We start from the raw sequence: 26,671 nt of genomic DNA on the forward strand, positions 1-26,671 counted from the left end.
GGGGTTATTTTGGGGGAGGAGACCAGACAGCAGGGTATCGGTCTCATCGGATTAGTGAAGGATGGGGAAGGAAGTCAGCCGTGCCCTTTGAAAGGAACCATCCCGGAATTTGCCTGGAGCGATTGAGGGAAATCACGGAAACCTAAATTAGGTTGGCCGGACGCGGGATTGAACCGTCGTCCTCCCGAATGCGAGTCCAGTGTGCTAACCACTGCGCCACCTCGCTCGGTAGTTGGACAATGCCATCAAGCACATGGCAATCGGCAATTTCTCCCTGGCTATGATCAAGGACTAACTAATCGAACGTTCGTGCTGTTCAGCTTATTTGACTGGGCTGGAAACTTAGGTTTGTCATTTGGGGACGTAATGATATGCGGGGAAATGAAACTTTCGCGTATGCGACCAGTTTTTGGTTACATTGTGTGTTGCATGTATGCAGAAACAGAGAAATCGGTGCAGAACAGGAAGAAAGTGGGACTGCACATCAGTCAACTAACTGTAGAATTAAAACTTTCCATTATACGCCACTGAGAGTAACTAGTATGGGACTTTTATTTATATCTACAAGATAACTCGCAACATGTGACATACTTCGTGGACTAAGTATTGCCGACGTACTAATAATGGGATTCGCCCGTATACGAGTTGCTAATGGTGACAGCGCGGCGTGACTTCTGGTAGCGGCGCGACGTCCACAATGCAGCGGCTGTTAACTCGTCCACCAATTATAACTTCATTCTGCGGAAGTAATTACAGAGAGTAGCTCTCGAAACAGCTCTGAGTTATTTCACAAACTGCAGGCAGGGGCGCAGGCATCGTGTTCGTAGCAGGACTGGTTACGCGAGAAGCGTTGGTTTAACTGGACACCGATGGCTTAGTTTCATGATTAGCAATCTACAGATGAAACAATAGAAATGGTAGCAGTATGTTGCAGTGACGACATGTCTGCGTTCTTGCAGCTCAGAGTCATCAACGGTGGTTGGGAGAACGTGTGGTGAGAATACAAAAATTGCTCACGTCAACTGAATGTCGGCATAGTCCTTGCGACAAAGTGATTCTTACACTTTCTATGAACAACAGTATCGTCGGCTGTTACATTCTAAACGGTGATTCTCTCCACACACACACACACACACACACACACACACACACACACACACACACACACACACACACATTATTAAAATTAAATAGCTACTTACTAGACGTTGTCTGCTTACACACCTGTCTAAAAACAAACACAAATCTGGCAAACAACACCGAAAGTTATCAATTCTCCACATTTATCGGTTTTTCCACTATTTTAACATCTCACTCCTCTGACACCGTCACATCACCTGAAGAGTACTAGTCGTGTACTAGCGCAACAGCATGTTTACGATAGTGAGTCATATGTGTACTAAGCTTGGTTCAAGATACATCAGACTTTCCAGAGGCATATTTAAATGTCATCAACATGTACATTTAGCAAACAGCACTGGAAACGAAGAAAAATGTGGACCAAGAATTAAAGTTCAGAGAAAAGAAATAAAAACTCTGAGATTTGTTGATGATATCGTAATTCTGTTAGAGACATCAAAGGACTTGGAAGACAGTGTCTTGAAAGGGAGATACAAGATTAACATCAACACACTGGAAAGTAGGCGAATTAAATCAGATGACGCTGTGGGAATTAGATTATGAAATGATACCCTGAAAGTAGTAGATGACTTTTGCTAACTGGGCAATAAAATAACTGATGATGGTCGAAGTAGAGACGATATAAAATGTAGAGTGGCAATGGTAAGAAAGGCATTTCTGAAGAAGAGAAGTTTGTTAACTTCGAATATAGATTTCAGTGTTAGGAAGTCTTTCCTGAAACAATTTGTATGGAGTGAAGCCATGTATGGAAATGAAACATGGACGATAAAAAGTTTAGACAAGAAGAGAACAGAAGTTTTTGAAATTTGGTGTTACAGAATAATGCTGAAGTTTAGGTGGGCAGATCACATAACTAATGAGGAGATACTGAACAAAACTGGGGAGAAGAAATTTGTGGCACAACTTGACTAGAAGAAGGGATCGACTGTCAGAGACACATTCTGAGACATCATTGGAACAGCAATTAAGGATTAGAGGGAACGGTGAGGGGGGGGGGGCAGGGGGGAAGGGGTAAGGAGGGAGTAAAAGTCGTGAAGCGAGACCAAGGAATTAAAAAGTAAGTACATTCAGAAGGATGCAAGTTGCAGCAGCTATTCGAAGATGAAGAGTCCTGCACAGGATATAGTAGGATGAAGAGCTACCTACATCAAACCAGTCTGTAGACTGAAGACCGGCGCTAGCGAACCGAAATGCCTTGGTGTATTAAAAGCATTCTAATTTGTCAATATTTCTTCTTTCTCCCAGGTAGAAAGTCGGAAGTGTATCAAGCTGGATCGAAATTTCTCCATGTTCCAGACCCACTGTATATACACCCATACATACACAGATTATTTACATCTCAAACGTTTCCACATATTGCTGAGAACGTTGCCCGTATTTCTACTAAAGTTGTTTTCACAGACGCTTTGAGTCTCATTAATTTGAAGAGAAGGCTAAAATCCGTGACAGTTGAAATCACCTGTGGTTATACGAACACGTATATTCGAGTGCTATATGCTGAGACATTGCAGATAAGCAATAGAGGATATTTTGTATCGTACGATGAAGACGACGCTTTGAATGATGTCTCATCGTTAGAGTCGATGTACGCTGTAGTCGCTGGAGGATCCAGGACGTCATTTATAGCTTTGAATTTCCATCTCTAGTCTGTCAGTTGCTTTCCTGACGCAGAAAATCAAAGGTATTCTTTAAATATTGAACTTTTTACATGATAGTTCACCGAATAAGTTTCGTGCAATAAAACTGGCTCAGAAAGATTCATAATTTCAGCCGATTGTTTGTGGACAACGAAATTAAGAGTATGCCGCGGGGGTTCCATCGCCAACGAATAAGCAAAAATACATGTCAGCACTTCATATTTAGAAAAAGGTTTCATAATACCATGAACTTCTGAAATTATTCTTCACCAGCACATTTAGGATTATAAAAGTCATGGAAAGAGGTGAATGAAGATGATTACCATCACCACGCTATACTTCTTCTTCATTTTCTTCATGTCCCCACGAACCCCCACTTCAAATTACCTTGTTACCATGATGGGAAAGATGGACAAGTATTGGCGCCCCGATCTATGTTTTCCAGCACTGTTTCTGCTCTCCATGTAGCCCATCAGCAATCTGATACTTGAGTGAGCTTAAACTCAAGCCACATGAACCATTGCTTGACAAGAAATTTTCACGAAACCCCTCTTACGTTAGTTTGTTGTCGATAATAACAGTTCTAGTTTCCGAGGTACTGTTCCAAGGTTCCAAGTAACTCTTTGCTGTGACTCTGCCACATAGAGTAACAGTAGCCCATACACTTGTTCACTGTCAACTAAAACATCTGATAACCCCACTCTCTCCCACCAGAGTCCCACGTGATATTCCCTGTTTCCTAAATGCATTCACAATGTTTTCTATTCTGTGGAGCCCCTCCGTTCACCATTTAAGGAATCGTGTAGAATGATTTGTCGCATTCGGTACAGCTGTTCGGACCTACATATCAAGTTCACAGTCTTCGCAAGAAATAGCAGTTATGCTTGAAAATAATACTAACAGCGTGGAGTTCCTTGTTGTGGATGAAGATAGACTGAACGAAATTTTGACGCTGTACGCCACGTAAAGATCAAAATGTGTAGCCGCATTTTTCAAATTTTTTAACGTTTTTCATCATAATGAAATTTTCACTCTGCAGTAGTGTGTGCGCTGATATGAAACTTCCTGGAAAATTAAATGCATGTGCGGACCGAGACTCGAATTTGGGACCTTTGTCTTTCGCCGGCAATTGTTCTACCGACTGAGCCTTCCAAGCACGAATGAGGACGCGTCCTCACAGATTTAAGCCAGAGTTTTCGAGTTCGAGTCGCTGTCCGGCACACACTTTTAACCTCGCAGGAAGTTTCATATCGGCGCAGACTCCACTGCAGAGTAAAAATTTCATTCTGGAATCATCCTCCAGGCTGTAGGTAGGCCTTGTCTCTGCAATATCCTTTCTTCCCCTGCAAGGTTCGCAGGAGAGCTTCTGTGGAAGTTTGGAAGGTAGGAGACGAGGTATTGACCGAATTAAAACCATGAGGACGAGTCGTGAGTCGTCCTTGGGTAGGTCAGTCGGTAGAGCACTTGCCCGCGAAAGGAAAAGGTCGCGAGTTAGAGTCTCAGTCGGGCGCACAGTTTTAATCTGCCAGGAAGTTTCAACCGTTTTTGTGTTTGCATTTCGCTATGATGGGTGTAACAGATGATTTTCATATGTTTTTGACATCTTCACACATCAGCTTGTTCCAAAGAAGAGAGCGGCCTATACTGGTCTTCCAGCTGTAACTGCAAAAGTTAAAGTCTATTGTATGTGACAGGCGAAATTATTTTTTCTACAATTTCTCCAGAGAACAGCGAATACATTTGGAACTTAGGATACGTTGAGTGCAGTACGACAGCTATGACTGAAATATATGAGCTACACTTCACAACTTACCTTTGTGCTAAATAAACATTATCTGCGATCTCTAACATAACTAGATGAAACCTTTATTATTAAATTTGGAATAACTGAATCATTAGCTGCAGTGTCACAGTCCGATTTGTGTACCTTTGTCCTCAAAAGAATATCTCCAGAATCATGAAACTGCTTTACCATATTGGACACTAAGGTTCAGCACAGTCGGAGAAACTAAAGCAATCCTGTTTTCTCTGGCAGTTAAAAAAAATTAATATTTTAAGAAGCAAATGAATGAAAAAGCATTTTTAATCAGTTAGTTGAGAGCAGAAGGGAGTGTGTGTAAAACAGCCGCACGTTAAATCCTATTAGCAGCTTCCCTGTGATAGTCTCCATTTCCTTACAGAAGCCCCAGTGCGGAAGTTAAACGCTTTTCATAATGAACAGGCGGCCCGGAGCCGCGGAACTTCCATTAGCTTAACACCGCGCTTTGTCTCAGGCGCGGCGAGCGCGCACAGTTCTTCGCATGACTGTATTTGCTAACCTAGTTTATTTTACCTAATGAAATGCTTTCTGGCCTTCATGTTTTGACTTGCTAACGCATTTTGCTGTAAACCCTAACACGAGAGCGGCGCTCTACGTCGAACCATTTTGAATTTGCAGATTTCCATACCAATAAGAGATTGAGAAACCACTGCTACTCCGCCTTGCTTTTCTTGGTCTGTAGTTTGTTAGTTACGTAACCGCCTATCACATGAGCAATCTGCAGTGAAAATGTCTCTCGGCATCATTTCAAGACACACGTTGACATTATAAGACAGTAATATCTGTTAGAACGTTTAGCGTTTGTAGTGAAAACAACCGAAAGATGCACAAGCTGCTGCCGGACTTCAAGTGCAAGGGCGAATAGAGATTCAGGCACAACATGAGCTAGGTGAACAGTACCGATACGTCAGTATAACAGAAATCATGAGCAGCAAGCGACTGCAGTGAGCTGGACATATGACTCCGTTGGAAGACGACAGGTGCCCACGGAAGTTCCTAGTTGGCTCACCCAGGTAAAGCTAGGGAAGTGTTGATCTACAACAGTCAGAGACAGATGTGGTCGGATGGCAGATGGCAGCGACGGATAGAAGAAGACAGAGAAGGATATCTGTAACGGCGCGCGGTCCTTTGGGCCTGATCGCGAGAAAGTAAGTCCATAGACATGAAACTGTCACACGTATCAGACAATAGCTGGACACTACCTTTTGTGATTTTGTACGATGTTTTACATCCAGATAAGATATATGAGGACTTGAAATTAAATTAAATTGTTTAATAACTAAATTAAAATAGGAGCTGTTGCTTTATTTTGAGACCAGTGCATAATTACACCATAGCTGCAATGAAATCTGGTTCATTTATTTACTTTTTAAATTTACCAATAATTTCTTTTTTCAAACGGTTTTAAGACTCGGTAACATTTTTGCACTTTTTATTCATTTCACTAAAACACAAGGTGGGCTAGAGCTCTATTCTCGCAATGGGTTAGAGGAGGTTCCAATTTCGAATTTGCCTTAAAACGAAGAGAAACTTCCCGGTAACCTTGGACAGAACCGAGGATTAAAGAAATTTTTTACTTTATTTCTGAACCAAAGGTTTGAACGCCTACTGTATGTCCGTATACGTGTTACCGTCTGTAACAAGTTAAATCAGTCACTCGCCTGATATTAATTGCTGTGTATCGGATAATGGTTTCCCTTTAAACCGAAGTTCATGTTTATCAAGGTGATGTTCGTGCACGTAGGGTATATATGGAGCTCCCAGAAGTAAACTACTAAGTTTCCACAGGCACGGTGTGATGAACACAACTGATTTTCCTTGAAAGAATTGTAGAGTACAACTATGAAAATTTCGAAACATTGGTATATGACTCAGGAGTAAAATCAGATAAATGTTGAAATATTTTAGCGATGATTAGTTGCTCAGGACTATTTTAAGTCTACCTCGTTCGAAAATTAGCTTCCTCAATGTGATACATCGTATTTCCAAACCAAAGCATCTTCTGAATAGTTGCTCTGACAATGACGTCAGTTATCTAAGACGCTGTGCAGCGTACAGTTCGCATTTTATCTCACGACGCTTCAGTTCAGTCTTTATATATACATGATAATTTTTTTCTTAGGACTTTGCCTTACACTTCACTCTTTATGAACGCTTTTGATTCCTACTCATATCTTTCAAGACTTTCGGCAAGTCATTAGTATTATGTAACAATAGCAAGATTTCTGTCAGCAAATGAAATACACGAGACATAGAAAACTGAATGCTTCGTTTCCATATATAGCGTGTTGTGTGTGATCAGTGCCGCTGTTATACGAATTTTAGTCCCATGGACAATCAGTAATTCCATTAGTGGACAACGTTGTATCTTGATACACTTTTCAGACTTTCGCGTCTAGCCTGCTCTGTAATAAAAGTTTAGTACATTTTCTTATTTTATTTAGAAGTAATAGCGTTTACTTGGTGTGCTACATTCCTTTTGAGGAATTACAAAAATTACTCTGGGCAACTAAGATATTTACAAACGCCAAAACTGTTCCATGGTACAACATAGTCATGTACCAAGGAACAAATATTCTATCGAAATTTAAAAGCTTTAAAAGCATTGCAACTGAAAAAATCTTTACTCTATTTAGTGATCTGTTACATTATTAGTCTACTACACAGCATTAACTGGTACGTGAAATCAAATTAGGCGGCAGTATCATCAAAAATTCGTTTCAAGTTAAATACATTTTGAAACTGAAGCTATTGGAAACAAACATAAATTTCCACTTTCAAGACAATTAAAATTGTTAAGACATTAACTCAGTTCATCTGTAAGTATCACGTGTTCCATGTTAAAGACCTGTCTTTAAAGAAAAAGAAAGAAAAGTTACAAGATGGAGTACGACTGCGAAGTCGCACAGAACTTTACTCACCACAAAACTCAGTAACTGAAGAAGTAAATATCCTCCATATACCTCTGATATATTACACAGTACTTAAATATGTACAACTCGTAATATCTGCAACACTGCTCAAAACACGATTTCATGCCTCACAACAAACAAAGCAGAAAATGCCGGAAACTGCTTATGGAGGTCACTAGCACGTGTTCCTTCAAGTTATTCTGAAATCAGCCATTAGATTGAAACACCGAAGAGGAAACAACATGTCTTCCTATGTACACTATTTTTCAAGTACAGCGCTTTCTCCCTCTTCTTACATAGCACTTTACAGTTAAGTAAGACGTCCATTATAAGTGATCTAGCACTGCTAAGTCAGACAGAACTGTTAGGTTAATCTGAGTGAGTGATACTGATAAAAGTTTTCTGGGTATAGAGCCGCGTCATGTAAAAAATAACTGTCACTGACGTCTCGATAACCGTTGCACGTGATGCAGCTGTACGACCAGGAAACTGACTGGTACTGGTGGCCTACTCGCTGACCATACAATGAAGGCTTTCACGACCGGACGTTTCATCTGCAGAGAATTCTTCCGAGTTGTATGGCCGTGGTCCATGGAACTCTTCAATCCCTGACGTTTCGTCCAAGGCTACGTTGGACAACTTCGGAGGTACTCCTGATTGCTCTGAGTCTTGCCGACTGACAGTTGCCAGGTATTGAAGAGTTCCATGGACCACGGCCATACAACCCGGAAGAATTCTCTGCAGCTGCTACTCGCTGACATTGGACAATAGGCCATTACCTTTCTGCGACGCGCTCGGAGCCTCACACAATAGAACGTCGTAACGCGTCATAATTAAATTATGATGAAATAGTTGGACTCTGTGGATTGTGACTGAGATTAAAATCTTTCACCTTTTACATACTACGAAAGTATTTCTTTATCTTTGATAATCTTAGTCTAGCTAAAGCGTCTTTACACATGTTTTCCACAGTTGCACTGAAAGCTGTTTGGTTCCCATGTTATTGATGGCAACAACAGTAATAGAAATGGTTCTATGCTGGGACGATAAAACCGCAAAGCAACAGTAGTAGCGACCATCAGCGTTGTGGTGAAGATCACTTGGCATAAGGCTTATAAAGGTTACTACACCCGGACCTGATTACATACATACAGCCGGCCGGTGTGGCCGAGTGGTTCTAGGCGCTTCAGTCTGGAACCGCGCGACCGCTACGGTCGCAGGTTCGAATCCTGCCTCGGGTATGGATGTGTGTGATGTCCTTAGTTAGGTTTAAATAGTTCTAAGTTCTAGGGAACTGATGACCTCAGATGTTGAGTCCCATAGTGCTCAGAGCCATTTGAACATACATACACCGTTGTTACAATAATCTAAAATTCTTGAGTACTCGATAAATTAAGTCACCAACACTTCAGGCTACTCAAAAAAAACGTCTCATCGTCCTAGTAGTCTTGCCGCATTTTCTGATTATTTCAGTAACTTCTCTGCTGTTGTGAACTTCGCCGTTGCGTCAACATGATAACAACCTCACAAGACCTACGCTACAGAAAAATTAATGACATGTACGCGAGAATCGCTGTAGTTGATGAGAAATTTCCTACTAAACATCCAGTGAATTAAATCATGTGCAGATTCATTGTCATATCATGTTCTGTACCTCAGTCCCAAGCATTACCTGTAGCTTTAGGTACCGGGTGATCAAAAAGTCAATTTAAATTTGAAAACTTAATAAACCACGGAATAATATAGGTAGAGAGGTAAAAATTAACACACATGCTTGGAATGACATGGGGTTTTATTAGAACCAAATATAAAACAAAGTATTGCTAGACGCGTGAAAGATCTCTTGCGCGCGTCGTTTGGTGATGATCGTGTGCTCAGCCGCCACTTTCGTCATGCTTGGCCTCCCAGGTGCGCAGACCTCAGTCCGTGCTATTATTGACTTTGGGGTTACCTGAAGTCGCAAGTGTATCGTGATCGACCGACATCTCTAGGGATGCTGAAAGACAACATCCGACGCCAATGCCTCACCATCACTCCGGACATGCTTTACAGTGCCGTTCACAACATTATTCCTCGACTACAGCTATTGTTGAGGAATGATGGTGGACATATTGAGCATTTCCTGTGAAGAACATCATCTTTGCTTTGTCTTACTTTGTTATGCTAATTATTGCTATTCTGATCAGATGAAGCGCCATTTGTCGGACACTTTTTTAACGTTTGTATTGTTTTGGTTCTAATAAAACCCCACCCATGTCATTCCAAGCATGTGTGTCAATTTGTACCTCTGTATCTGAATAAATCACGGAATAATGTAGTTTTAAAATTTATACTGACTTTTTGATCACCCGGTATATCCGTATCAGGGTTTGACTTAACCAATTAAAAATGTTAAAGCGCTCTACCTGCAACTTTCAGTCTTGAGCAGTTACGACCCCTACTGCAATGTTTCTCACAGTATCAACCTAAGACCTTGTAAGAAGTCTGTAGTCGCCAGTAACTTGCAATAAACTCAACAAATTACAACTGTGTCAAATGGTAGCCGTCAGATATGTTCAATGACCAATAATTTTTGTAACTGAAAAAATGGAGCTGAAGCGAAAATAATTTCAAAAACAGAGAGGGAGAGCAACTAGAAAGATTTGCAACATGATGAAGTCCCTCTCCAGATCTAACCCCTAAACTCTATTCACTTTTGTTGCTGTCCTTTCTTGACGAAATGTGTGTTGTCTCTTGGCTTCAGGTAGGTAGAAGGCAGTGATAAGCACGTTAATCACAATGACAGAGAGGGAAAATGGAAAAGTAAAACCAGGTGGAATGAAAAAATCTGCAGCTTCTGAATAGAACCGAAAGAATCTGATGGGCGGATAACGATGAAGATTGCGGCCTAAGTTCTCACTCCATGAGCCGCTGTGAAGAGGACTGAACATCAAAACAGAAAAATTGCGCTACACTCTATCTTTACCCTGAGGCCACATTTTACTGATTAACCTTCTGTTGAACAATTACATACTAAAAGATTGCCTCCATGTCGAATGCTATGAAACAGCTACCTCAACTACAGAAACAGCTACGGGAAAAAGGATTATTAGTTTCAAGGGGTCTCGAACGTTTATTTACAAATGTTTACTGAATCTATAGACTCACAATTTACAATTATCGCATTGGATAACTGGTTTCGGTTATCACGGCAACCATATTCTTGTCATACACGTTTTCCGAATAAATGTCCGTCAACTGTCTATACTTCATTTCTTCATTTTATTATGTGCATTTTGGAACGGAAACATCATCAAGGTTTGCAAGTTCATAATTGATAGGAAAGACGTATTTATTTAACAGTGTAATCTCACTCAGACCGCAGCGAAAAACTCGACTGAACTTGTAAACAGTGATGCTGCAAATTTCTGTCCGAAATACGAAGTAAACATGCTGCTTCATACTTGATGTCGCACCGTCAAAAGAAAGTGAATATTTTATTCACAGAACCTGAAAATAAATAGAAGAGTAACTGCATCTTCGCTTAAATACGCGGTGGCTCTGTTCTGCTATCCACGTTACTTATGAAACTGATGTATTAAAGCAGGTGCTCGAAATCGGAACCTTTGCCTATTTGCTCGCAACTCCTGTACTGATTGCGCTGTCCGGACACGAGTCACGACCTGCGCTCACTGTCTACGTCTGTAGTACTACTCTACCACTTTCATCCTAACACAATATTCATAGTCCCTGTATCGTTCTCATAATTATCACCTATACCAAATCACAACTGAGTTTGTTTAGCAGACAGAGATACACCCACATCTACATAATTACTCTGCAATTCACAATTAACTTCTTAGCACGGGTTCATCGAACCGCCCTCAAGCTATTCCTCTACCGTTCCGCTATCGAGGAGCGCGCGGGAAAAACGAAAGCTTTAATCTTTTCGTGCGAGACCTAATCTCTCTTATTTTATTATGGTGATCATTCCTCTCTACATAGATGAGCGCCACAAAATATTTTCACACTGTGAGGACAAAGTTGATGAGTGAGATTTCATTAGTATATCCTGCCGCAAAGTAAACCGCCTTTGCTTTAGTGACTGCCACCCCAATTCGTGTATCAGATCCGTAGCACTCTCTCCGCTGTTTCGCGATAATACCAAACGACCTGCTCTTCTTTGAGCTTCTTCGATGTCCTCCGTCACTCCTATCTGAAACAGATCCGACACCGCACAGCAGCACTCCAGAAGAGGTAGAACAAGCCTTAGCGTAAGCAGTCTCTTTAGTAGACCTTCCATTTTCTAAGTGTTCTGCCAATAAAATACCGTCTTTGCTTTGCTTTCCCCACAACACTATGTTTGTGATCACTCCAATTTAAGTTATTCCTAACTGTAATCTCTAAGTATTTAGCGGAATTTACAAAAAAAATGTTCAAATGGCTCTAAGAACTATGGCACTTAACATCTAAGGTCATCAGTCCCCTAGACTGGGAACTACTTAAACCTAACTAACCTAAGGACATCACACACATCCCTGCCCGAGACAGGATTCGAACCTGCGACCGTAGCAGCAGCACGGTTCCGGACTGAAGCGCCTAGAACCACTAGGTCACAGCGGCCGGCAGGGATTTACAGCCTTGAGATTTGTTTCATCCTGTAAACGAAATTTAATGAATTTCTTTTATTATTCATGTGGATCCCTTCACAGTTTTCATAATTTAGATTCAATTGGCACTTTTCGCACAGTACAAATATCTTTTCTCAGTGGTTTTGCAGTTTATTTTGATAATATGATGACTTTATAAGATGGTAAATGACAGCATGATCAGGAAACAGACTAAGTGAGCTGCTCAGACTATCTCCTAAATCATTTATTTTCCTTGGGAAAAATTTTACTTCTGTCTTCCTTGATCACTTTCCGTCAGTTACTAAGAACTGTGACCTTTTTGGCAGAAAATCAAGAATCCACTCGCACAACTGAGTTGATTCTGCACAGGCCCGCAATTTGGTTAGAAGTCGCGTTTGAGGAACGGTGTCAAAAGCCTTCAGGAAATCTAAAAATGTGGAACAATTTGACATCCCCTGTCGATAGCACTCATTACTTCGTCAGAATAAAGAGCTAGCTCAGTTTCACAAGAACGGTATTTTCTGAATTAGTGTTGGCTGTTTGTGAACAAATCTTTTTCTTCGAGGTAACCTCTCTTCGGAATTGGTGCGACTTGAGCAACTTTCGTCAACCGAGCGGTTGTACATGATTACTAAATTCGGACCTATTGTATCAGCACACTTTGAAGGAAACCTGACTCTGAACTGGAGGCCTTGCCTTTATTAAGTGATTTCGCCACATAAAGTCTGTTTACTTTTAAATTGCTGATGTTGACAGTTGGTCTTGATTTGAATTCAGGAATATTTATTTCCTCTTCTTTGGTGATGGAATTTCCGAAAGCTGCGATTAGTGGCTCTTTTTAACGGCACTGTCATCAGTAACATCACCATTGTCATCGCACAGAGCGAGCCGGAAGGAGGGAGTCCACTGGCACGCTGCTACTGACAGCGCAATAGACACGCTCTCGCAGGACGGGGCAGCGGTGCGGCTGGCTCACAGGGCCCTGGGCGGCGGCAGGTCGCGTGGGCGGGAGCCGCCCCCGGCTGCCGCCTCCCACGCCGCGTAATTCGATCTGACTTGTCAGCGCCAGTCTGCTTTCATCTCTCTGGCGCCGCCGCGCCGTGCCCTGCCCTGCCGATGACGGCGACAACTTGCGGGCCGGTCCGTGGGTGTGCGTGTGTGTCTGTGTGTAAGAGAGACACACAGCATCGAGGGTTCTGAGACATCACGAGGAGAATATGGGGGCGCATTTGCCACGTTTCGGTATTATTTCATTCAGCATTTCGCCACCATTCGATGTCTACCTTCTCTGCTATCATCAGCAGCACGAGTAATGTGTTTATTATTGTTGGCCACAAAGAGGAAGGAACTCAGATGTTGAGATGTTGACCATAAACATAACTACCATTCCACGTTGGGAGGTTGAATGCTGCCTGGCACTGGTGTGGGCACGCGACGCAGCAAATAAAAATATATCATTACATGAATTAATGGTGCATGTTCTTTCGGACATGTCCGAGAGGACAGACACCATTCGTCCATATAACTGATTCGCCTCGATGGGCAACGAATCCACCTTCTTCTGTGCATGCACAATTTCGTCTGACATTCTGTGGGAACCTCAAAGTACCGAGCATGGCGGATAAGGACAGGGGCTGCAGGTAGGTGACGCTAGTTGGGGGTGTGGCTCGACCAAGAGGCGTGCCGAGATAGGTAGGCTAAACAGTATCCGAGTGGAGCAGCGGCTAATGACGCACTTTATTGTTTCCGGATGAGACATTTTACGCCAAGACTCGGACCAACTCCGTCACTTGGATTCGTGGACATGCGGTCCATTACCTCTATCGTGACGGACACAAGAATTTACTTGACTTCTGGCTCTATTTGCGAGAAAGACATCATGCATACCAGATATCGACAATGCTCCGCCAACTACCTATGGTGTGCCTTTCACAGCCCGCCGTGTAGCTGGAATGTTCCAGGCAGTGGTAGATGAGGTCAGAACGGACTGCAAACGATCATATATTGAACTATCTTTACCAGTGGACGCAGTCGCTGAGAAGCCTAACTACGAAGTGGTGGCTTTATTTTCATGTTTTTTTATGTTTACTATCTTCGATGGTGTCTTCTTCTGTTTTAGTTCTCCAGGCTTGATTAACTATGACTGTTCGCACATTGATATCTACATAAATAAAAAAATAAAAAATAAAAAAAAAACAAGAAAATGCAACTGCCTAGTAAGCAGGAGGTAACGGGTTCGAATGCAGGTCCGGCACTAATTTTCACTCGTCGCCACATGTTACGCATGAATTCCTGATAAGCTGACATCATAAGTCCCTTCCTTCTCCTATCCTTTCTCCCTCCCTCCACCTTCAATTTACGTTCAAAGCATGCTAGAGGAGCAGAGGCGAATGGGAAATCATTCTAGCGGCGGTACACACTGCAAATAGAGAACCCCACTAGGTGACTACGATATACGGCACATTATTGTGGCCCGGCGCATGGCAAAGAACATACAGGAAACAGCGAAGCTGATCGGACGCTCACATGCTATTCTCGTGGACATCTACGGAAAATGGGTTTAAGGACGGTGAAACCACGAGTAGGCGACGAGATGCTGAACGTTCAAGCCTCATGACAGAAAGTTGACGTCGGAATCTTGCCAACAATGTAAAGCACGGTTGGTGGAGGAGGAAGGCGATCTGCTGTAGATGTTATACAATGATGGTGCAGGTACAAGTGTGCTGGAGTACACCATTCAGCTCTCACTGTTGAACTTGTGGCTCTCCAGAAGTCGGCCTCTTACGCGTTCTGATGTCGACACATTGACATCATCCATTATGATTGCAGTGGGTGTGAGACTGTCAGGACTGGACCCTCCTTCAATATAAACGGATGACTGGTGGATGTATCTCGTAGCAGCAGTTCGATCCTAGTGCCCAGATACGCTGTCATCATGAGTGTATGTGTGTGGCTGACAAAATATGTATCCTGAGGGGGGACAAATAAAAGAAAAAAATAAGAAAAAACGCGCATGATGTACATGTTTAGCTCACGTTACTCCATTCCTCTTGTGGAGCTTAATACGTATCGCGATGCATTGCATCAGTTCTTTGTCGTGGTCTCTTTACGGCAGACAAAGGAATGAATCCTGTCAACACCTCGTTTCGATTCAAGGAAGACAGAAAGGTGTGCCACTGAAAACGAAACAAAGTTGTTGAAGTTGCTGAAGTAGTTTTACAGAAAACGTTTCATTTTTAGCATAAAAAATAAATAACCACACATTTTGGATTTGCATGTTTTCTCGCTATACAGTGTTCTCAAATGATTGCAGGAATATTGGTTATAAGCATTTTGATATTTAAAACTGTTAAGTCTCGGGTCCCTGCCTGTGTGTGTGTGTGTGTGTGTGTGTGTGTGTGTGTGTTACTGGTCACATTTATTGAGAGGTGAATGCTAGGTTAAAAGGCAGAATGGGAAAAAGTGACCGAGTCAGGATTCGCTTCCACAACTTTTCAGTTTCCAGCCACACGTTCTACTACCAGACCTCTAAAGCAGATACAACCTGCATTTCGTTTGCTGCTTTCTCGGAATGCCACTGCTGTCTCGCGTTATGGTGGCTGTTCGGTAGGTGGCAATGCCAACGCTTACACAACTCCACATTAATTCTTCAAATTTAGACAGTTTTTACGAAATATTTGTAAATTATATATAAAAACGTTCTTCATGAATCAGGGTATTTATTTGTCAATACCGGAGCAAAACCCCTGAAGCAGTTCTTGATATTAACCTGCATGTAAAGACGGATGCGAGCAAGTGACTTCAATTTGTATTTAGAGAGAGAGATGACAGGAGAGATGGTACTCTATGAGACGCTGTTATAGATAAATCACGTTTTCCACAATCTCAATGCAGACCATAAGAGATGAGTAGGTGGCCTCAGACAGGGGACCAATCTAATGCGATTTGCTTCGTAGTACGACTTCAAAAAATATGTTCAAATGTGTGTGAAATCTTATGGGACTTAACTGCTAAGGTCATCAGTCCCTAAGCTTACACACTGCTTAACCTAAATTACCCTAAGGACAAACACACACACCCATGCCGGAGGGAGGACTCGAACCTCCGCCGGGAACAGCCGCACAGTCTATGACTGCAGCGCCCTAGACCGCTCGGCTAATCCCGAGAGACCAGAGCTGTCAGATACTTCCTTTCGATTTCTAACGAGAATTTGCAATACGGACTTGGCATCAGGGGCAACGATCATTTTCGGAAGATGTCCGTGGAAAATGGGCGTACGGCATTGTGGGCCGGGAGTCCCCCATTCGGGGAAGTTCGGCCGCCGAGGGCAAGTACTTATGGCATTCGACGCCACATTGGGCTACTTGCGCGTCGGAGATGGGGATGAAATGATGATGAGGACAACACAGCACCCGGTCCCTGAGCGGAGAAAATCTCCTGCTCAGTCGAGAATCGAACGCAGGCCCCTTCGCGTGGCATTCCGCCGCGTTGACCACTCAGCTAACGGGGCCGGGCTCTGAAGATCTCCGTGATATCTGCGACAGCCAACTACGTTACCGATCCAGACTTAACCGTTAAAAGTCTACGCAAGGTAGTAATCTGTCAGAATCTAAAACAAGTCGTCAAGCTTTTATAATTTAATATCTTTTTCTGCTTGTTTGGCATTCAAACCGAGGCTAGTGCACGTAATTGTTATTTCGTTACTGTTACGTATAGGCAAGAGGGTTATCAAAAACAGTGCTCAGATCGCTCTCTTGTAGATGCTGTAATTGAATTTGAAACTTAAGCGGTGAGCACTGGGAGGGATTTTGGAATCCATTTGTTCCATTCGGGAGGAAGACAGTACTTACATCTCCTTGGCAAGGGTGAACCTTTATTATCATCACCTACGCACAAATGTTTAAGCACAGCACGTACTTTGACAGCAGATTTATTTTTATCACAAAATTAATGGGACAATAAGGCTATCGATCCCATCATGATTTCATGACTTAGCGAAAATACCGTTTAGTATACGAAGCGACAGCTGAGAGATATTCACAAAATCATACGTGTTATGATCTCACATTACACTACTACTGCTCCAGTGAATCTAGTAGAGAAATGTCTGCGGAATACAATATTTGTAAATTTTTGTGTTCCAAAAACTGTGTGAAGCCATGGAGAATCACGTGCGCACTATCTTTTCATAAATGGCCTCATTACAATATATTAAACTTTAATGAATTCTGTGGTATGTTGTAACCATCGACGGTGTTCCGTATGAACATGAAATTTAAAAGATGAACAACTTTATTTACTCCTATGAAACGCTACGGCTATGAAAAACGGAATTCCACTGTTAGCAATTAGATAATCCAACTTATTTACATTGTGACAAAATAAAACACATACAGCCGTCCTTATGATTTTATTTTATTTTGTTGCAACCAGTTTCAACGCTTCAATGCGTCATCTTCACGCTGTCGCTGATTGTTGTTGTTGTGGTCTTCAGTCCTGAGACTGGTTTGATGCAGCTCTCCATGCTACTCTATCCCATGCAAGTTTCTTCATCTCCCAGTACCTCCTGCAACCTACACCCTTCTCAATCTGTTCAGTGTATTCATCTCTTGGTCTCTCTCCACGATTTTTACACCCCACACTGCCCTCAAATACTAAACTGGTGATCCCTTGATGCCTCAGTATATGCTCCACCAACCGATCCCTTCTCCTAGTCAAGTTGTGCCACAAATTTCTCTTCTCTCCCATTCTATTCAGTACCTCCTCATTAGTTATATGATCTACCCATCTAATCTTCAGCATTCTTCTGTAGCACCACATTTCGAAAGCTTCTATTCTCTTCTTGTCTAAACTGTTTATCGTCCACGTTTCACTTCCATACATGGCTACACTCCATACAAATACTTTCAGAAACGACTTCCTGACACTTAAATCTATACTCGATGTTAACAAATTCCTCTTCTTCAGAAATGCTTTCCTTGCCATTGACAGTCTAAATTTTATATCCTCTCTACTTCGACCATCATCAGTTATTTTGCTCCCCAAATAGCAAAACTCATTTACTACTTTAAGCCTCTCATTTCCTAATCTAACTCCCGCAGCATCACCCGATTTAATTCGGCTACATTCCATTATCCTCATTTTGCTTCTGTTGATGTGCATCTTATATCCTCCCTTCAAGACACTGTCCATTCCGTTCAGCTGCTCTTCCAGGTCCTTTGCTGTCTCTGACAGAATTACAGTGTCATCGGTGAACCTCAAACTTTTTATTGTCCATGGATTTTAATTCCTACTCCGAATTTTTCTTTTGTTTGATATGATCCCTGTATATATCACATCAGTTGCCAGCATTACTGGATAGGCAGATTATGTGTCAGCACTCCAACCATCACGTTGGCAGTTGCTGCATTCCTCGTCCATCTTTGGGAACGCTTAAAAAGCTTAAACCAAAGAAAATAATTAATAGTTTTTATCAATAGATAATTTAAAATATCAATTTATGAAATCAGGGAAAGAAATACAGCTATTCCTGTAGAACGGCGCAAACGGCACCTCGCATGGAAATCCGGGCTTTTCGCGAACTTGATGTCATTCTGCCATCATTCAGTTTCACCATTTCACGCAAAACTGGCGATAAAGACAATCACTATTTTACTACTAAACTGCTAACCCGGTTCATGGATTGGCGCATGATTCCACATCCAAGTGCCTGTCTAACAACTTCCAGGAGCAACAAAAGTTTGATTTTCAGTATGGTGTTTCACACGACTACGGACAGTACTTTAAAATTTAAAATGCTGTCTTAATCAATTCATTGATAGGTATGTTAAAGGTGTAAGATAATAAGACAAGTATTATAGTTAGAAATTATGTATAAGTCTTGAGTAGAGTAACTGACCGCGCGAAAATACACAGAATAAACTCAGCCAGTATTGAGAATTAGAGCATTTAGTGACTTGTAACTAATTTTAAACATAATTTCAAACGTTTACGATATATTTCTTGCTGTCCCCTCCCTCCAACCCCGCAAAATGATAAACGAAGCTTACTGCATTTACGCTGTTCATGCAGTAAAAGTGAAGCCTCAGGCATTACGTTTTAGTTTATTACCTCTTTACTACTGACTCTAATCGCAACACATCGCGCAGACGTTATCCACGTATATTATTAAAAGTACCTGCAGAATTGTATCATTGTACGCCTGTAGTTCAGGAGATATGACGTACTGAACATTGTGATGCGTGAAAATCAAACTTTTTCTTAAATCTATACTGATACAGCGTTTGATAATGAGATCACCTAGTGACTTTCAACAAACTTTAAACCAATATCAATCCTTCTATAAACTTTTTGTCACCTACACGCTTCACGTCACGCACTTAACACATTAACGCATTTGTTAAATAACCAGACGTTTGAAACTGTTTATACAAGACAGTTCGATTCTTTAAAGAGTTGGGGATTTACTGGTTCGTAGCTAACGTCACAGAGAAGGAAAGAAACAAAACAAAGCGATAGAGGCAGAGGGAAAATGAATCAAATCGGTCTTTTACGGACACCATGCTCTACGCTAAATATTAATCAGGAAAATTAGACATCGACATTAACTATCAGTCTGGCGTGTGCGGTTACTTTATGGTTTGTATGTTTCTAAATGGTCCTGTGCGTGAAGTTTGTCTTGTTTTCTAATAACCAAATTAAAATTAAGTTTATGCAGTATATATTGCTTGTTCAGTTGTGCAAGCTCCCTGGTAATGAGCTGTGGCAGTATTATCTAGATTTTCTTCCCACTGCAGTGTGTCGGAAAACATTTTCTACTTGGTTTAAACCGCAGTTCATTACGTGCGAAGATACACCAATTTACGTTATGCCATAAGAATTGGACTTCGATTCACAGTATTCCTATTTTTATAAATAAGATTTTTAGTTTCATTCGGTGTTTCTTGTCTTCAATTGCGAACATCATCCGTCAGATGATAATGGTTCTTAGTTTAAAATGTTTTTAATAATGTAGGAATTAATGCAAATATAAATCGCATAACATAAAGAAACTTTAGCAAGTACAGCTAAAATATTTTGAATTCTGCACCTCAAACTTGTGATGCTAAATCTACAAATTCTAATAGATATTAACGGGTTTAAATGAAATAAACATCTACTAAAGCAACTGAATTTCTGTAATTCAGCTGAATCAACTGCGAGTTCCACACAGCTAATAAGGAAGAAGCGAGTATCAATATAAACTGTCTAAGAAATAAAAGAACAGCTTTTCTGTCAGCTGATGCATACGAACAGTCAAATCACTGCCATTTTTTTCTCATGGTGTAAGTTACCAGCAATGGTGTTACTTCCTGATTTTTTACTCGTGGTCTGTAAATCGTTACTGGTTACGTTGTCCAATACGCTACATTTGTACTTGGTGTGAAGTTCTCACCCGGAAAATACCGTCTGTCGATCACATGTCATACATGGTCACGGGTGAAGTCAGTCGAACAAACGAGTTCGTTACAATAAAGCGAAATTTGTGTGACAGCTTTTCCGCCATGACAGTTCAAGAGAACTTAACAGTATATTAACCAAAGTATTGTTCTAAATCTTTTTATCTATATTAAAATTATTAATTTTCCTTACTACTTCAGAATGTAAAGTGTAACATTTGTTGCTGTTGAAGCTGAGAAGTTAGGTGCCCACTGTCTCGCTAATACGTGGTCTCAGTCAATCGGTTTGCCACGAATAGTGTCCTCAAACATTTTATTCGTTTGGCTTCCTCAAACCTAACAAATCTAGCTTTTGCTCGCCTAGTTTAGATTTATCCGAAAAAGGCACATTTTAAATGGAAATGAACATTGCAACAAATGGTATCTCACGGAACCACAGATGTCTGTGCATTACCACATTTTAGCGAGTGCAGTAGTCTGAATTTGCCCGCGCAATCACCTGACTGGCTAGCGTCATTGCTAAATAACTCGGCAACGGTGCAACTTATCGAATTTTTTTCTTAATAATTATTTCAGCTCATTGTCCCCTGCAACACCCATACAAGCTTTTCACACTGTTTATGATAAGCCTGTCTATTTCTCAAACATTACATGAGAAGTGAACTGTAAAAGTAAGTTATCTACAGAAAATATATTCCAACGATTAAAGCTGATGGTGACAATAGTTCGAACTATGCAAGCATCCCTTATATACTGAAAGAAAGTCAACAGCTATCAGACGATTTAGACATTCATACAACAATGTCCAACACATAAGAAAACTGGGAAACATGTAGTTTTAGATAAGAAACGATTATTAGCATTAGTACCTACTTCCTCTAATGTCTGTTTACCATATGCATCCTTTATAGTCGAGTTGCTAGAAAGGTCGTTTTACATTAAAAGAGACTTGATAGTGATTAACAGTATTGGTAATAGAATATTCATATTTATGCCTCAAACACAGTCTTTCAGAAAATAATTTTCAGGGGTAAAGCACTGAAATTCATTCCACATGACGCCGTAATACTGTTCTAGTACAAAACTGTTATTGTTTTCTATTTCAAAATGCACGCAGTCATCTCACACTACACTACAAACCAGATTAATTAAGTATTGGTCTAAGAGGTTGATCATCTTATAATTAGCATTGTGACTAAATTTTGGCTACGGAATTGACACCAGCATTCCATGTACACGGATGTCGATACGTTCCGTGTACGTCGGTCTAATACCGTTATACTAACGATATAGAGAGCTATTCCAAGCGTTAATGGGATCTTTCTCGAATCCCATATCGACGAAAGTGAACCTTTCCATTCATCTAGTTTTATATGAAAATTTTGTGTAAAACATTAACAGTAAACATTTCACGCCTTTTATTTTTACTCAGAAATTTTCATCACCTTAGCAGCGTTCTTTATTGTAGTTTTTTATGTAGATCTTGCATTGTATCACTATCACTTTTTCAACTCCTTTTATCTACAAGTTTATTTCTTCCACAGTGTAGTACGGTAATTTTAGTAGCTCGTCCGGAATCTTACAGTATGAAATCACAATAATTTTATGGATCATATCTCTCTGAATTTTATATAACTTTTTACGTATAAAGTACGTTACAGTCGAGTTCCAGTTCCTTAGAGTTTTTCTAATGAGACTACTTCCCCTCAGGAGGGCGTATATTCACTCTGAACCACTGTTATCGGTTTACACGGTTCTGTCACAACCATGTTTAAAGAAATGATTATGATACAATTTTGTCAAGTAAAGACTTGGTTGGAGACCGTGCTTATTATGTGAAATAAATTGTTGATGATGTACAGCAACCAGCTACAAATTGGTTTTAAGTTACTTTATCAAAAAAAAGTCACGTCACCGGTTTCGAATTTTTCACAATTTTGCATTAGACGATTTTTCTTGCTCTCATCAAAACAAAAGGTAGATTGGTTTCCTGTGAGTTGCCGTCAGATATCCAGTTTTGAATAAGAACGTATATGAAGAACTGTGAAAAATTCGAAACAGGTAACTGTCTGCTTTTAATAAGGCAATTTAAAACAAGTTCGCGGCTGGTTGCTGTATGTCATCAACAATTCATAAATAATTATGAAAATGTATGTCATGTACTTAACTTTACTGAGAAGTTGCAGAAGGATTCCATTACGTTTTATGTCAGCAGCGTAGCTTTGTGTCGCCCTTCATTGAACACAGTGCTCGTATTCCTATGTGTTGATACTGAAGATGCAAACTAACTTTTCACCGTACCGTCTCTCGTCATAGATATAGCCCCTTACTAGAAAGATTTTTCCAGTCACATTAACTCCTGGTTGCTTCCTCTCCTGATAGATAAGACAGTGGGATCCTACAGTAAATCGTCAACATTTGAATCGTAGCTCAGCGTAATGGAGACGTCGTCAAGGAAAACCCAGCGACTGGCAGAAGAAATCTTTTACTCTTTTTTTTTCAGAATAGTTACCTTCCAACGTCCTTGTTGTAACAACATAAAAATCAAATTGTAAAATAATTTTCTTAATTCACATACTGTACATCAAGGTATTCTGAAACTCGCAGTTTACTAATAAAATGTGTTACAAAATATAATCACGCCTCTTTTAACTCAAAATCAGCTCCATTACGATCAGTACGAGACAAAATTACATCATCGTTGATCCAGAATCGTTATCCGTATAAATTATAAGTGTTTATCAGTATGAGGAGAGTATGTTCATTTATTGAGAAGTTGAATGCAAGACACCAGAGTAATCACAGCTGGTTCCAGCGATTTGGGTCTGTCAACCAAGAAAATCAGTGTAGCCTATATATATCAGTCAGCTGATAACGTAAATACAGCTAAAGGCAGTTGATAACTAAGGAAAAAACACAATTATGAAAAAAATTAATAAACAATATTTTCATTAATTTTCGAGGCAGTCTTTCCAAAGACAAAGACACGAATAATCCAGATGACCATTAATAATCTGTACCAAATATATAAAATTTGTTGTTTAAAGTGCCCGAATAAATGTGAGTTGCACTCAAATGACTGCAACCAACAATAAAAAATTCTTTACCTGAATACGCATAACATGGCAGCCCCCAGAGACGACAAGATCGAAGCAGCCACAATTTAATGTTCTGTAAGTAATTGTCTGAATTGATAATTAAAGTAAGCCAACAGCAATGAGGCGGAACTAAATAAATGAGGGAATATTTCTGTCACTGGGAGCCGCTAGTACTTAGCTGCCGTGCTTCAAAATAATTTGTCACACTATAAAGTAAGCAGATAGTCCAGAGATGAAGTTTTGCAGATTGTAACTACGTCGAACTAATCCGTCTCGGACGCGATTTCTGTATAATAAGGGAAAAATTAAGTGGCCTTTTAAATTATAGTGTAAGAAGTAAACCGTGTACTGACGGAAAATGACAATATACTCTCAATTATTAAACAAGTTATCGTAATTTTAAGTAACTAACGTAATATACTCACGAATGTTTAGGGATTACAAGAAAGTAATTACCAGCCTACGGGTCCTGGCAGATGAACAACAGAGAATGAACTGTAAGTAATGCAGGAATATACTATTTTACCTACCAGTTTTAGACCTTTTAGGCACTTTTTTGCTATCTATGATTTCGTAATGCATCTTACAACGGAAATCCTGAGTCTTTTTACTGGACTGTTGGCTACTTTCGAAAAAATACGTATTTTCTTTTACTGTATTGTAAGAATTAGCCCGTATTTCCACACAGCTACGGTCTCACCATGTCAGTTTTCGACAGAATGGCATAAAGTTAAGTTTAATGTTAATTAGTTTTGGGTATATATCCACCTTCGAACAACATTTCATATTTATCGAAGAAATCGCGGTTTGTTTCTTACATGTTGTGAGGTTACATGCATGATGCAATAGGAATTAAATGCGGCGCTAAAGATGGGTCTACACGCTAAGAATAGAAGGTACAATAAGCACTTGACTTCATGGTGATAACAGAAATGAGCTGAAGCCATAAATGTTCCGTCAAAGACCCTAAGAAAATTCAAATCCGCTATTAGACCAGTACAATCGCCTGGTCTGCCATCACTTGATGCTTCTGTGGTATGTATTTCAGCGCAAGTAGTCTCGTGTCACATTCTTAACGTACCCATTACATTCAGTTGCGCAACATTCTTCCGATTGCTTCATAGAGAAACTCTTGACCATCTTTAAAGCGAACTGAGTATTCTCGCCCTAAATATAAAGAAACAGAAACGAAAAAAGAAGACCAGACTTTTTAACATGGAGACGATTAGATTGCAGCATGCTGCGATTAGAGTCGAGGAGCCTGCAACTTCATCAGTGGTTGCAATTGCCCGCCTGCGTTGAAGTGTATTGCCCATAAACTGAACGTCAACAGCATCAAGTAATGGAGCAATATTCTCTCGTAATGGCCTAGCTGTATATAACCACGAACAGCCGGAGTACTGACGCGAAGGTAAATTTGCTTCTTCATTAGGTTATTAATTTTCCACCACTGGTTGTTGAGGCGAGCAACATCGTGTGTACCTCAGTTGGTTCCACTTTTAATTACCGAGGACAGCAAACAGACTTGTAGTAGTTAATTCATTATATCTGCTCTCCGAGACAACAACTGTCATCATAAATACACCGCCGAGCAGTAAAAGTCTCTATCTTGCTGTTTGTGAAACAAACGACGCAGGACGATTTCGAAACCTGGACAGGGTAGCTGTGGACATTCTATATCCGCACAGCACTGACGTTATACACTGAGTGATTCGTGGTTGTAATTTAGCAGCACACGAAGTTCCGTCGCCAGCAAGGCTTTTATCGTAATTGCCAAGTAATAGTCCCGTCACGAGACAGAATGGTGGGCCCAGTCCAAACTGCAGAATTTCAGCATACGATAGAACGAATATATGATACAGTGTTGTTCTCTACGTATTGGTAGATTACAGAAATTATCTTCAGTGATAACTGTAGCTATTCGTGTTTCATTCAGAATATTACACATATCTAACACCGTCTTCTTTCGTAAGTTTAGATACTCTGACATTCATAGTCATCATAGTAGAGGAATAGTAATTTGCACAAAAGAGGTACCGTAGCGTTTTGACAGTAATATAAATTATCAATTGTCTTTACCAACAGAAAAAGAAAGCACGGACTGGAAGATCTCGGGATTTAGCGGTCATCAACAGGGATGAGTTACGTGTTGCCCACGAATTCCTCGCACACGTTATTCCTTTGAGAGGACAAATAGATATTAAAGCTTTGTGGTTTTACTGTCAGAAAACTGGATAGTTTTCATTCATTGTTATGCTTATGTAATCGACATAATTTTGATCTCAGTCTCAAGTGGACACTGCAAGTTTTCAAGGATACGCAAAAGAAACGCAAATCTACTGGAGAAAACAGATTAAAATGAGGACAACCACAGCCAAATTGTGCATGTGTTCCACTCAGGCTGTGAAAGTCATTTATTGAAAGTGAAACTATTTTTTAAATCATTGTAATATACAGGAAGAACAAGTATAGGCAACTCACACAGTTCGTCGTCAAAGCAATAAAAATAAATAACTCGTTGTAAAGCGCTGGTCCAAGTTAAAATGATTGGGAGCGAAAAGCAACCGTCTAAGGAGAAGGTTGCTTTCGAGCCCCAGTCATTTTAACTTGTACCACCGCTTTACAGCGAGTTACTTACTTTTATTGCTTTGACGATGAACGATGGGACCTGGCTAAAACTGTTTGTTCTGTATACTACAACGAGGTAAAAGATAATATCACCTGATAACGCACTTTAAGAAGCGAAACCGATCGTTATCTTTCTGTGAAGAATTTTAACAACCTGAGCGGAAAACTTATAATTCAACGTGCAAAGATCAAGCAAATGTATGTTTTCTGTTAAGGGATGATGCCTTTCTCCCTTGCCACGAACTTTTTCCTCCATGTAATAAAGAAGATTTGGAAAGTACGAGTTGAATAAATTGTCAATATGTTTTTTATGATATTTTGTGCATACGTTGATGATAAATACGTAAAAAATAATGGTATAAAATCAGTCCCTCATTCACGCAAATGCA

The sequence above is a fragment of the Schistocerca piceifrons genome, chromosome 1 (genome assembly GCF_021461385.2).
Source record: "Schistocerca piceifrons isolate TAMUIC-IGC-003096 chromosome 1, iqSchPice1.1, whole genome shotgun sequence".
In the NCBI taxonomy this organism is placed as follows: Eukaryota; Metazoa; Arthropoda; class Insecta; order Orthoptera; family Acrididae; genus Schistocerca; species Schistocerca piceifrons.